Raw genomic sequence first — 15,902 nt, forward strand, 5'->3', positions numbered from 1 at the left:
AGATTTTGAAATTAAAAAGAAAACACACAAAATTATGAAAAGTTATTTTAATATTGTAGGTCTTGAAGATAAATGTGATATTTGTTAAAATATTTTGCATTCCTTTACCTGAAATTCCATTACCAAAAGCATTTTAATATGTATATTTGTTTCATGATGAATGTATATATTTTGATTAAAACCATTATGAACATTATGTCTTCATTTATCTATAATTTAGAAAGAAAAAAAATGTGTGACAAAGAGTACCACTATACAACAATATTTCATTATGTAAAACTCATTGGACTGTATCCAAGGTCATGACACAGAATAATTGAACCTTAACATTACCTCATACAAACAGTACCACTATACAACAATATTTGATTATGTAAAACTCATTGGACTGTATCCAAGGTCATGATGACATGACAAACTAATTGCACCTTAACATTATCTCATACAAACAGTACCACTATACAAATATTTTGTTATGTAAAACTCATTGGACTGTATCCAAGGTCATGACACAGAATAATTGAACCTTAACATTACCCCATGATTTTAGGGGTTATAAAACCAAGTAAAATCAACAAGATTTTATTTGAATGGGAACATATGAAATGTAAGGTAAGTGAACATTTCAAATATTTTTGCTTTTAGTACAATCAAACTAAAAATTTAGAATAGTGGCATCACTTTTTTTTTATATTAACATAATCAAGCAAATAGAAAATACCAAAGAAATAAAACCAAATGTTACAAAGTTTCTGGAAGGCAGTCTCATAGTTGCAAAATATTGTTATATGATGTAAATATACCCCCCAACCAATGTATAAGCAATTGTTGTCTCTTAGACATACATATTAAAATATTTATAATGCGGAACATAACAAATATTTTTCAGTAAATGGACAAAACCAAAAACAATGAAGCATAAATCACCAAGTTTGAACAGTATTGTCAAGGATTTTACATCTTTAGAGGACTTGCAACAATGGGCATTAGACAATGACCTTATGAATCATCCTTTGATACAAAATAGGATCAGACACTTTCTGTCATTCAATTTGGCATATACATTGAACAAATTTACAGATGCTGACAGTTTAATAAGTTGGGCTACAGATAACTTCCTTTTAAACAACTCCCAAGTTTTAGACAGACTATCATTTTTGTTGACATGTCAAAAGTGTTATATGAAATTCAACTTATCATCGGAATTGAAAGATCATTTGGAATTTCACCAAATTATAGATGACATCAATACATTATCAAATTCAGATGACCTAGCCATTAATTTCGATTTGGATGCTTTAAACGAATTTAATGTTATTCAAAATATCAAAAACATAAATATGCCATCAACAAGTCACTCCCACATCACTTACAGAGCCACTGCTAGTCAATATATGGACCCCCATTCACAAACACCCTTTCAATATGGTATGAACCAAAATATAGTATATACCATGGATGACTTGAATCAAAGGGTGGATGCAAACGTAACGGACATGGATGCTATAACGACAAATTACATGGCTGCCCCCTACAACATTGAAGAGGGGGGTAGTGTTATTCAAGGTGTACACACGTCCCTTCAAAACAGTCTCGACCCTAATATCACATTGACTATGGACGACATCGAACAAAGGGGGAGTGGTAACGACAACGAAGATTTACCCTATTTATTTCAAATGTCAGGACAGAAAACCTTCTCCAAAAATTTAGCCCGTGAGACTACATACAAAGTAAAATTCAAAGATATCTGGAAAAATAAAAAAATGCGCAATCTTCAAAACGAACTTAGGGGTATGTTCGATGACGTACTGGGTAGGGCCAGAGGAAATGACTATGACCTCGGAAGAGTTATCATTTCACATCCCGAATTGAATAATTCGATAGTCGTACCATTGGATAGCTGGTCCAACATTAACTCGCAAAGGGTCATGGCTGCAGTAGAAAACGTCCTAAATTCCGACGAAAATTTACCCCTGGATACAGCTATGCAAGTCACAATAGGGAACATTGCAGTACCTAGTGGGAGTGGTACGATACCCATAACAAGACTCAAAGGAACCCGTAATTCAATTGCCCTAAAAAAGTCATTATTACAGGTATCGAATGACGACGAAATGTGCATGGCAACAGCGATTGGTAGATGTTTTTTAAAGCTCTGCGAAGTCGTTCCCCTGAACAAATGGAGAGAGATCACAAAAGACGATGACCCCAACATGAATACTTTTCAAAAAGTCTTGAAACATGGCATGACTACCAAAAGTTATTACAAACACGTGAGTGATTCCGCCGTGAATAATAAATCTTACAGTAAAACCATGGCATTAACTTTATGTAAAGAAGCAAATCTTCCAACTGACAAACCCCTAAGCATTAGAGACATTCACAGCTTTGAAAACCTATTGGACCTCAACGTTTTGGTGTTATCCTCAAAATTAGGCAACAAATTTTATCGTGTGGCTAATAACCCCCAACGTAAAAACATTTACCTGTACCTTACGGGTGATGCAGACGGAAATGGACATTACGATGCCATAGGGAGTATAAATGGTTATTTTGGTTTTGGCTATTTCTGTTCGCACTGTTTAACCCCGTATAAAAACAAGGGGAGGCACTCCTGTAGCGAAACATGTGACGTTTGCGGTAGTCACCAATGTAAGATCAGTAACGATCAAGTTACTTGTTCCGACTGCCACCGAACATGTCGTAGTGAAGCGTGTTATAAAAGACACAACTCCCGTAAAACCATCAGAGGCCAGGATTGCGACAAATCAATGTGCGAAAGGTTTTACCAGTGTAGAACTTGTAAAAAAGTCCTAGAAAGAAACAAACGAGCACCCGAACAACATAGATGCGGGGAATGGAAATGTAAAAATTGTTTCCAATATCAATTAGGAGAGCATTTGTGTTATCAGCGGAAATCAATTTGGAATTCTAGTAAAAAGGAACCGAGGAAATATTTTTTTTACGACTTTGAAACAACACAAAATGAACAAATGGTCTGTAGGGAAGGTCATTTACTCGGCGAACCGTGCGAGAAACAATGCTCGACAACAGACAGGTGTAAAAAATGCGAAATTTGTACGAACTGTTATGAGGTCAGATGTAGATATGAAGAACAATGTTCTAATGGTTACGTACCCAGCCAACCTTGTAAAACGAAATGTACTAGGAAAACGAGATGTAACTCTTGTAAAATTTGCATCAACTGTCATCAGTCTTGGTGTGGACTGAATGAGCACAAGGTAAATTTTGCTGTTTTGCAATCTACTTGTACCCTTTGTGAAAACGATGATTTCACGATAAACTCTAAGTGTGACGTTTGTGGGAGTCGCTGTGAAAACTGTAGAATAGTAAAAAAGAACAAAAGGATTTTACCTTGTAAAGATGGTTGCGGTTACAGACAGAGGGTGTTTAGAGGTAACGACGTACCTTACGAATTCTGCTCTCACATCATGACCCCCCATTACAAAAACACGGTTCTCATAGCACACAACGCCAAAGGTTTCGACAACTACCCCATACTCAATGCACTCATAGATCATCACAGTGTAAAACCCGATAAAATCATCTTCGAGGGTTCAAAGATTGTCTATATGCATGTCTCGAAAAACTTAGACCTTACATTTCTCGATTCTATCAACTTTATCAATATGAAGTTATCAAAGATTCCACAGTGCTTCGGTCTTCAGGAGCTTCAGAAGGGTCAGTTCCCCCACCTCTTCAACACCCAAGAACACCAATCATATAAAGGACCTTATCCGGCTGCATCATATTATGGAGTCGAATATATGGGAGAAGAAGAAGCCCAACTATTTTGGAATTGGTACCGTTCAAAAGAAAATGAAATATTTGACTTTCAGTCGGAGATGTACAATTATTGCGTATCCGATGTAGATATTTTGAGGCGAGGATGTATGGAGTTTCGTAAAATTATGATTGATGTGACATCTGTAAAAGACACTAACGAAAAAGGCGAAATAATAACGCACGCCGAAGGTATAGATCCGTTTAATTACATCACGATTGCTTCTGTCTGTCAAGCCATCTACCGGCAACTGTTCCTAGAGGAAGAATATGAAACGTGTGTGACGGATTTAACCCAGAACACAAATCTCAAGTGTCCCTCGAAATTTGTGAACGGTTCACTTCAAGTGCAATTACCTGACGGTGAATGGGTATTAAAGGAAACGATAGATACGTCTAATGCGTACACAATTGGAAGAACAGTTTTCGTTAAAAGTCCCATTGCAGTAGTTCCGTCAGAGGGTTACGTATCAAGAGACAATTTCAGTAAAGTGTCAATCCAATGGTTGGAATGGACAATAGAGCGTGGTAGACGGTCAGGAAAACCAATTCACATACAACACGCACTAAATGGTCGAGGAGAACACAAAGTACCAGGCACGAATTATAGACTAGATGGCTATATCCATTCTCCAAAGAAAACGGCATACGAATTTTTAGGTGAGTAAATAATTAAGGTCGTAGGAGGCGGCGGCGGCAATATTATTTATAAATTTATTATATTGTTTATATATTTATAAATTTATTATATTGTTTATATATTTATAAATTTATTATATTGTTTATATATTTATAAATTTATTATATTGTTTATATATTTATAAATTTATTATATTTTTTCTTATTATTTATCGATTTCTTTCAAGACGATCAAAACTTTTCCCACCTATTACAACTGAATAACGATTGTAAAAGTCATGCGGCGCATTGATTGATGTAAACCCTCTTATTATCATTAATGATTTCAGGTTGTTGTTTCCATGGTTGTCCCTCCTGCTTTCCCCATGATAGAACAAAGACAACTCATCCGAAGACAAAACATTCGATGGCCGAACTATATATTATGACCAAACAGAAAGAAAGGGAACTGATACGACTAGGATACGAGTATGTGTGCATCTGGGAGCACGAATTTCATCAATTAATGTCGACAGATGACCAAATGAGAGAATTAGTTTCTACATTAGATGTTACAGACCGATTAAATGTAAGGGATAGCTTTTTTGGTGGAAGGACAAACGGAATTAAACTGTACCATGAATGCGCAGAACCAGGAGAGACAATAGAATATTATGATTTCACAAGGTAATATAAAATAATGTAATAAGTACTGTTTTTGATTCATTTGTATATTCAGAACTCTTTTATGTTACATTGTTTGGTTACTTAGTTGATAAATTTCCTTCTTTTATTTTTCAGCTTGTATCCTAGCGTCAACAAGTATGCTAAATACCCCATAGGACATCCAGTTATCATTACATCGAATTTTCAAGATATTTCCAAGTATTTTGGGGTGGTTAAAGTAAAGATTTTACCCCACAGACGTCTTTTTCATCCCGTTTTACCATACGTTTCCAATGGAAAATTAAAGTTTCCACTTTGCAAAAAGTGTGCCGATGATGAAAACCAGAACGACTGCACTTGCACCAATGACGAGAGAGCCATTGTTGGTACATGGTGTACTCCGGAAGTGGAGCTGGCTCTTTCCAAAGGATACGAAATCCTTAAAATATACGAGGTGTATCATTTTGAAGAATTCAAAAAGCATGATCCTTTTACGGGTGTGGGAGGCCTTTTTGATGCCTACGTCAATCTATTTTTGAAATTTAAACAGGAAGCATCAGGTTTCCCACAGGAGTGTAAAACAGATCAAGAAAAGATGGAATATATAGCTGATTACGCAAAACACGAGGGAATACATTTAGATTATGATAATATAAAAAAGAATCCAGGACTCCGTAGTTTGGCAAAAATATGTTTAAATAGTTTTTGGGGCAAGTTTGGTCAACGTTTAAATATGAGGCAAACAGCGTTTTTCCACGAACACGAGGGAGATAAGTTCTTTCAGCTACTCTCAGATCCCCGGAAGGATGTAAAAGATTTCCATATCATTAGTAAAGATTTCATACAAATGGAACATGTACACGAGACCCCTTTTATCCCCATAGACGTTAAAACCAACATCTTCATAGCATCTTTTACTACCTGTTGGGCCAGAATCAAGCTCTACAACGTTATGGAACAAGTGGGTCACAACACATTGTATGTAGACACAGACTCGATCATCTTTTGTGATAAAGATAAAATTATCTCAAAAACACTACCTATTGGCAATTACTTAGGGCAATTAACAAATGAAATTTCGCCTGAGGATAAACACATCACACATTTTGTGGCCGGAGGACCTAAGAATTATGCCTACAGATTGGCATCGGGCAATGAAAAGTGTAAAGTGAGAGGTTTTTCGTTAGACAATAAGACGAATTCAGATCTAATAAATTTTTCATCTATTTGTGACGTAGTGGTGAATAAAACTATCAAGACAATAAAGACTACCAATCCGCGTAAAATTTCCCGACTTGCATGTAAAAGGAAATTATACAACAGGATTGAGGAAAAGGAGTACAGAATGGTATATACAAAGAGAAGATTGTTAAATGACTTAACTACTTTACCTTTCGGTTACTGTGGCGACAAATGACTTAACATTAATCCTTTATTGAAGATTTTTATTGTACAAATGAGAAGTTACATAATTAAAAGTTAATATAATATCCATTTTAAGTTTTTTTTCATATTTTTTCTTTTCATTTTCTTAGGAGGTTGATCTAGAATTCCGGGTGTACCACTCGCATCGTCGTTAATCTTCTCAACGAACCGTCCCATTTCAGCTGGGTCAGAGTTTGGAACTTGCTCTATGGGTTTAGAAATTTGCGGTTTCTCGCCGTCTTCGTTTTCCATTATTTCTCCTGTAGGTTTGTCTTGTTTATCCTCTGACGCAGATTTTAAAAGTTCATCATATTTTCTTTTAGATAACAAAACTAGTTCTTTTGCCATCATTGCAAAAAATCCATAACAGGTCTTAACAAACTAGGAATTAGTTTATTATGACGAATCAATAATTGTTTCTTTTTTCGCACTCCTACTGATTTTGTTCCCAATTGATACACAATGGATTTATATGGTTTTAATGACTTGACGTATTTTTGTTTGTTGGGGAATACTCCTTTATAAATATTTAAAGCTACTTCAGATAGAACACTGATTTGTGGTTTAGTCAGATTTGATAAGATTGCAACTCGTTGGTTTGTACCAGCTTCGTATAAAAACTTCAGAAACACTGCATTTGACCTCATTCGCCTGCTCATTATCACCAAATGATCCTACGAACAAGAATGCATTTTTTATATAGGTTTGTAAACTATACAGGTGTCACCTGGAAAAATACCTGTTCTAAGCATGTATTGTCTGTCTTCTCTATGAGGCGAGAGGTCAATAAGCATGTATGAATACTTCTGTTTTGTAATTTTCAAAAATGCATCTAAGAAATATCGAGTCATTCCTGGAAGTATTTGTGATGCGAACGTTACTATTTGACGCATGTCTCTAGGATTGTGAAACAAGACAAAATTAGCACAATTCAGGGAAATACTTTTTGCGTATTTACCTGGAGGATACAAAGATTGTGAAATAAGGACCACTGATGCCTTTTTGTGGTGACTAGTGACGGCGAATAAATGTAAAACTTCCTCTGATTGTACTACTTTAGAAATCAAATCGTCCAGTACGATTAACGAATGTTGAGTATCTTGAGTAAATTCTTCTATTTTCTGTTTATCAGGCAGGCCTTCATGAAATATTAAGTTGGACGATTGCATGTCGTCAAATAATGGTTGATATTCGGAATATGCATATAAAATTTTTTCCGGTGGTTTGGTAAACATTACGTCAGCATTTTCTATAAGTTTTTTAGTAAAAATCGATTTACCTGCTTGAGTTGGTCCCGAGATATATATTGTGGTTGGAGATGAAAAAGGAAGAAGAGTGTGTTCCTTCTCCATGACTTTGTTTAAAATGAAGACGATACGTCGCATATGAGTTTTATATTCATATCAGAGAAGACCCCTCGTAAAAAGAACAAAACTTTTTTACATCTAATATTTATTTAGAAAAAAACATTTTAATGAATTGGTCATTTTCAAATACATTATCAGTAAACATATCATTAAAATTTTTAATTGAAAATTGATAACATACTTTCATCACTACAAAACATACAACATAAAGTCCACAAATATCTGAAGTGTTAGACTGTAATTGTCTCTGTATTGAAAAACAATCTCTAGCGTTGTTGCTTATAAACTTTGCTAAATTAGTTCCATAAAACTCTACACATTTTCCCAGACTATCAAAATATTCAGCTTTTGTAGAGTCATAGAAAAATACACACAACCAATGTTTTCCAGGATTGATAATAAATAGTTGAGGGTAGTGATTCACAACGGTAGCAGGCAAACCATTAATGTCACTTATACATATAGATACTCTATTTAAACATTTAAAGTCTTTTAACAAAACGATCAGTTCTCTTGCATTCATGGTTCCACTATGTTTATATTTCTTGTCTCGTCACATGTCAAAATGGCTTGCGATTGGTAATAGCACATGCAATTCACAACCTCTGTTGTGGGTACGCTAAACCGTATTTCTAATCGAGCATTTCCGTGTTTTACCAAATTGAGAAAATCTTCTTGGAAATCAGAAGGATCTAAGGAAAACACGATGAACGTATAACCATTCCCAAAATCATTCAAAGAAATATTTAATCCTGTATCCTTCTGCCATTTATCGCATATTTCAAAAAGTCTTACATATGCTGCTGTGTAATTTCTGTTGCTGCTAAAATCCATGTTAAGAGGTGATCCATACACTTCCACGCCATTGACTTTCAAAGTAATACATGACATGTTAAAGTGTTGAAAATTGAAAGGATTGGCCGTATAATCACCATTTATTGCCTTTTGAGGAACAAGTCCGAATACAACTTTAGAAGGTAGAGATTTCGGAAATAAAGAATCCCAGTAAAATTCTGTTGATCCTAGAGGTATGACATTTTGTATTACGTTACTTCTGTTAATCAAATATTTAGCTGGAGATTCTTGAATTTGACGCCTATGATTCAAAATAACACCCGGATCCACTTTAACCCTAGCAGTTCTGTAGAACACGTCTAATATTTTAACCTTGTAATTTGGTTTTGCTTCTCCGGACATCAGTAAAAAAGGAGCACTGGAACGGAACAGTTTCATGTAAATGTCCACGCCACTAATCAAGTACTTATCCAAAAGTAATGCATCTTCCATTAAATTACTTTCTAATTCGAATGTCCTAGACTCTTTTGTGTATTCATATCTGTTAACATATCCAGCATTTAATGTCAACGAATCCATAGGGTCATCATCCTTCATAAAAAGCTGACTTTGAAGTTGAGAATTTTGTTCATCGCTTCCCGAAGACAGTATAACTTTGAAGTACGCCTTCCATGGATAATTGTTGGAATTAGCCGATACTAATTTGTTGTTCATGTATACATCAATGTGTGAAAACATACTCTGTAACGGTAAATTAATAATTCCCGTTTTTTCTTTTGGTTGAAGGTAAGATCCGTCTTCTTTTAAAATTTGTAATTTAACAAAAAGACGACTTTTTCTCAAGTCAATGTAATCATTACCGGCTCCTGAGATAGCTATTTCAATGGGTGTGGAATCATTAATCAGATTAGATATTGGCCTTTCCTCTGTATATGTTATTTTATCTATGGCCACTTGGTTAGGGGGAGAAGCAAATATTGAAAGTTCCATTGGAAGGCCAATTTCCTTATTATCGTCACTCAAAAAAGCCATAATTTATTTTATCGTTTTCTTTTTTTAACAGAAACTGGACTCCAAACGTTATCGTAATAGTCTTTGTTGAATTTCTTTTTTGAAGCTCGTCCGGTTCTCTTCTTGGTTGTTTTTGATGTTGATTGTTTGCGTTCCTTTTTCGTTTTGAGCTTTTTTTTCTTGTTTTTTCTTTTTATAATACTCGACACCTTAACATGGGGTTTTTTCTTTTCTTTTACGTCCTTCATTTCTGAAGTTGCCCTATCTTCTGAGGCAACAACAGGTGATACCATGGTAGTACTGATGGAATTTGTCTCGGTGTCGTTTGCATTTACATTCACAGGAATCATGTAAGAATGTCTAAAACGACCGTGAAGTCCCCGTCCTAATTGATTTTTTCTTTTCAATCGTCTGTAACTGTATACGTTAAATTTATTCCCCTCCATGTTTTTATGAAATCTTTTCCAGATGAGAGGATCTGTTAGATAATTATTCATTTCAAAGAACAAGGGGATTTTTTTTCAGATGAAGCGTTATGGTCACCTTCTCTTGTAAAAATGAAGCATCTTGTCCATTGTCATCCTTTATATAAAAATGAATTTGTTGTATTTCACCCTGTCTGACCGGAATATAATACGGAGTATTGTAAATAATGTTTCTTTGTTTTGCGTTGTCAAAATATGTCCTTCTAAGTAATGGATGTTCGTTATTTCCAATGAAACTATTCTGGCATATGTCTGAAAAAATAAATAATTCAGGATTTTTACGTGAATCGATACGTTCTGTTGAAGTAAATTCCGTAATGGCGATCACCCAATTATGATCAACCCGTATTCTTTGATTTAATTTAACTCTGAAATCGTAGGGTTTGTTATCGGTAAATAAACCTTTTCCATCTTCTGAAGACACAACAATTATCAAACTCATTTTGGCTTTGAATGACATCTAACAATTACAGCATATTATTTTATATCTTTGACCGACTTCTTTAAAATCCAAGAATTAAATTTTGATGGCCACCCCAACCATTTCACTAATACTTGTTCTTTTCCGGCTACCTTTCGGGTTTTTAGAATAGTTTCTATTTTGTACAGTTTCTTCTGTGATTGGTCTATTTTCTGTACCTCGTATCTGTAAAACGATCCTTTCACTTCGTCATTAAGGGTGTCTTTCAACTTATAAATGTCTTGGTTTTCTCTTTTAAATCTTTTAGATACTTTGAAATATTCCAATGTCCAATTTTCTTGATATCCTTTCTCAAATACCCTTTTTAGTTGTGATATTCGTACAATATCTCCTATCCTGAATTTGTAAACTTGTTTTTTCTTCTTCCTTTTTATTACTTCTATAGATTTTGTTTTTTTTCTAACTAGGTATTGTATATATCTTATTTCGTCCTCATTTATTTTGGTAACAGACGCAGGCGTTGCCCCTCCCAATGATTGATGAGGTGTGTTGTTGTAACTGTTAACCAATTTCTGAAGAACATCTATGTATTTAGATGTTTGATTTTCCATAAAATAAGAATAAATACGATTTTTTAACGTTCTGATTACTCTCTCTGCATAATTGCTTTTTATTTTAGAATTGTGCGTGTAAAATACATTAATTTTTTCTTTCTTTAAATATTTTTTTACGCTTGATTGAAATTCTCCGCCTAAATCAAAACGTACAGTTTTGGGTCTCCTGTTACCCTTTTTAAAAATCTCTTTTAAAGCAGACGTTACTGTGTCACTCTTTTTATCTTTTAGAGGTTTAACTATCAAAAATCTTGAAAAAATATCAATCAGTATCAATAAAAACTTAAAATCAGAGTTGTATTTTGATACATTTTCCATTGATGCTAAATCTCCGTCCCATTGAGCATTCAACCCTGCTACAACTACTCTATTTCGTCTAAAAGTTTTTCGTGAAGGTTTTTGAACACTATATGTATCCTCTTTAGCTAAAATCTTTTTTAAATGTGCTCTGCTTATGTCAAATTTTCCTTCACCACGTATAACTTTTAATAATTTATCTGGTCCAGCAAAAGCTCCAGGATGATTAGGGTTTGTCCATATTCTTTTAACGTAATTCTCCTTTTGCTTCTGTGTCATTTTGTTTTTCTGTGGTGTAATAGTGTTCAAATTTATAGTAGTTTTAAACGTGTATTAACGTTCTGATGATGGCCCACTTAAATGAACATTAAATCTGTGTAACAATGATTTATAAAATTTTACAAATCTGTACCAATTCGAAAACAAAGATCCCTTTAAAAACAAACCATATCAACAACATAGATTGAACAAAAACAAAAACTAAAAGTGTAAAACCCTTCTCTAAAAATAAGAGTATCGTCAACTATATTGCTACCTGTTCCAAAATAATTCAACAATTATACCGAATTAAAATAAACACAAACACATTAATATTTATATATGTATATTTTATTTTATAAGTACAACAGCAAAATATATTAAACATAATATTATTGTCATTAGTGTGTCATCTAATTCCATTGCTTTTCACAAATTGTCAAACCACCATTTTATTCAGATTCATGATCAGGCATGATAATGGGTTTCATTATCTGAAAATTCCCTTCCTGATTTTGAGATGCTTCCTCTTCATCTTCGTCACTAAATGGATGACATTCAGAACATTTCTGAAGTTCCATTTCATTGTAGTGAGTATACTCACACATGATAGCATTATTAAGTTCTGGAACAAAGTCAGTCATAATAGTCATGACATCACAAAGTTTGTTCCATTTGATTTTATTTAATGCTATTCCACGTTTGGTTGCAATGGGTTTATCCGAATCCTCAGGTTTCCAGAAATGTCTTAGGTCTACATTAGGATATTTTGAATTTAGTGTCACGTACACTCCTCCGCCTAAGTGAATAAGTTCTTCGTCTACCGATTCGCCATCCGTTACAAGTTGAAAAATACTGTTAATGTAGTCTTTTTGAGATTTCAACTTTAGCCATCTTGAGAGTGTAAGCGACACACCTTGTTTAGTGGGATATTTCTTCTCAACTACTGTTTGATAATTACGAATGTGTATGAGAATCTGATCGTTGTAAGTTTTCGCAACAACGTACGAATCCCCTTGCAACGGAATCATACACCTTCCTTCCAAGCTTTTGGTTAAATCATCATCATCATTCTCTTCGGATTGCTCATTTCTTTCACTTATATACTTCAATAGATCTTTCTGGTCTGCCTTGATTAAAGCCATCCTCAAATGGTGAAGAGATGAATTTTTAGACTCAATAACACGTTTCAAAAGTCTCTCAGCTTTCAAATATTTAGATTTAATCTTGAACACTTTGTTTTTATCTTCTACGTTTATGACGTTTCTTGCTGCCAAATGATACGCCACATTATCAGAATCCATTTGTGCCATTAACATTTCTCGAGCTTTTCCTATAACCTGTTTCATTTTTAATTTCTTGACATCGCCCTCTTTAGCTGATTCTTGTGATGGGTGTTGTCCACAAATGTTGTTGTGTTCAATTTGATCAGTATTAGTAAAAGTATCATGAAATGTTTCAGAAAAACAACCACATTGATATCTGTCCATTTTGTTTTCTTTAAAATCCTACCTATATGATCGAAAAGATGTATAAACCTCATGATGAACATAAAGTGTATTTATATTATCACAGTTCATGGTGAGTGATTTTGTTTTCATATAACAGATTACATAAATAGAGGATACAAAATCATCCTGTTGAATTTTATGGGTGTTAAAATGGTGTATGTTGTAGAATATAACATTTAAATATTTATAACCCCCATGTTTCAAACTTGTATAACATTTAAAATCAATTTAACCTCCTTGACATTTAAATGTTAAAGTCTGGGGGTTATTTAACTCCCATATCATTGGATGTTATATGGGTGTTGGAAAGGTTGGGGTTAATTATCCCCCATATAAGATGGAGGTTGTGTATCTAGGGGTTCAAAATATAGGGGTTATAATAGGTATTGTAGGGGGGTAAAGAACCCCAGTTAGTAGTTGTGTTGATCTGGTATTAGCAACAATATACCAAGGTGAAGGTGATCTTATGACTGAAGCCTCATTTCCAGCAAAAAATTACCTGACAAATAAAATGATAGTATCTGATCCTTTATTAATTACCTCTAACTGAATCTTTCAGGCTGAGACATTGACATTGAGAAAACAACTTCTGTCCATCATATCAAAAGCTTTGATGAAGTTTCCGGGCTTATTCCAGGCTTGAATAGATTGATTGATTGATTGTTGTTTGCTTTACGCCGCATTAGCACAGAAAGGCTATATCGCGGCGAGAGCTAATTCGAATATTATAACAATTTAAGGTATATTTTTAAAATCAGACAAAAGGTCTTTCAATAAACTAAAATTCTAGACTAAAGCAAATTGATTATTTACAAATAAAAATCAACACTAAGATAACGTGATAAAAATTAAAATCGTTTTAAATATAACAACATTTTTATATTTTATAATATATTCCAATTTCTTTTAAGAATGAAACAATATTTGTAAATGGAATATTATTAAATAAATCATACATATTATTGACATTGAAATGCTTCTTCCGAATATCAGCAAAGTCAATACAATTGATTAAAACATGTTTAATAGTATACTTGCAGTTACAAGGTATACATTGTGGTTCTACTTCATTTTTTAAAAGATATTCGTGTGTTATTCTAGTATGACCAATACGACATCTAGAAATAACACACTGATCTTTTCTGCACATAAAATTATTGAAAGGTTTACATAAATTAGGTTTAATTTCATGTAATTTATTGCCATCTTTTTTACTCCATTCATTTTTCAATATATTAAAAACATATTCTCTAATATTAGATTTAAAATCGGTATATGGTATATCACAGTTGGATAAAGGGTCACCCAGGGCATTCTTTGCCTCAAGGTCTACAGCTGTGTTTCCAAGGATTCCAACATGACTCGGCACCCATAGAAATAATATTTCTTTAAGAAGAATTTTTAAATTCCTCATTACATATAAGATTTTGAGAATTATTGGGTTTTTAATTTTAGTATTTTGTATAGCTTGTAAGCATGAAAGTGAATCAGAACATATAATAAATTTGGATTTATCTGAAGAAGCAATAAATTTCAAAGCCAAAATTATTGCTTCTGCTTCAGCAGTAAAGATCGATGCATCAGATGGCAAACGGAGAGTTGCAGCTCTGTCCATGAAGACAGCAGCAGATGCAACTCTGTCACCATCTTTTGATCCATCAGTATAGACAGTTGAAAAATCTGAATAATTGGCTTTGATTTCAGCATAGTGTTGCTGAATTAAAAGAGGATTTGTTTTATTTTTATTGTGTTCACGGAGATCAAATATCATTTTTGGTTTGGGAAGTTCCCATGGAGGACATTTGCAAGTTTCAACTTGAGCAACAGATTTTAAATCAAAAGAAGCTAAATGTGATTTTAAACGTATACCTAACGGAGGAATTTTATTTTCATGTTTTGCAAAAATATCTTCCACATAGATCATCATGAACACGCCATGAATAATCCAGAAGAAGAGAGGGATCGCAAATACTGATATCAATAGCAGAATAAGACCCGTTTCCAGGATGAAGATAAGTATTAGATCCATCATTAAAAATGCATAATCCTTCTTGAGAGACAAAGTCCTCAATGATCTTACCTTTGATATTATGAGACTTGCTTCCCCACAAAGGGTTGTGGGCATTGAAGTCGCCCATAAGTATAAATGGTGAGGGTAATTGATCAGTGAGGTTTTTGAGTTTAGCTTTATCTATAATTGAATTGGGTTGAATATATATAGAACATAATGTAATTGTCTTATCTAATGATAAACGAATTGCAACTGCCTGCAGATCCGTGGTGAGTTGGACTGTGCTATGAATGACGTTGTCCTTCACAAAAATGGATGATCCGCCTGCAGCACGTTCATCTACCCTAGAAAATGTGCTATACATGTTGTATCCTTTTAAAGATACATTGTCACTTTCTTTTAAATGAGTTTCTTGAAGACAAAATGCAGAAGGTAAAAATGACTGAACTAGAAGCGTTAACTCGAGAAGATTTATTTTAAGACCTCGGCAATTCCATTGGATGATATTAGTCATGATTTGAAAATAGAAACGCGAATGCTGTCGAGTTTGCCAGCATTCTTATTTCGCTCACCCTGAGATTGTGATCTTTCGGGTGGCGGAACACTTTCGATTTCC

This window comes from Mytilus californianus, unplaced genomic scaffold, assembly GCF_021869535.1.
Source record: "Mytilus californianus isolate M0D057914Y unplaced genomic scaffold, xbMytCali1.0.p SCAF_77, whole genome shotgun sequence".
Taxonomy (NCBI): Eukaryota; Metazoa; Mollusca; class Bivalvia; order Mytilida; family Mytilidae; genus Mytilus; species Mytilus californianus.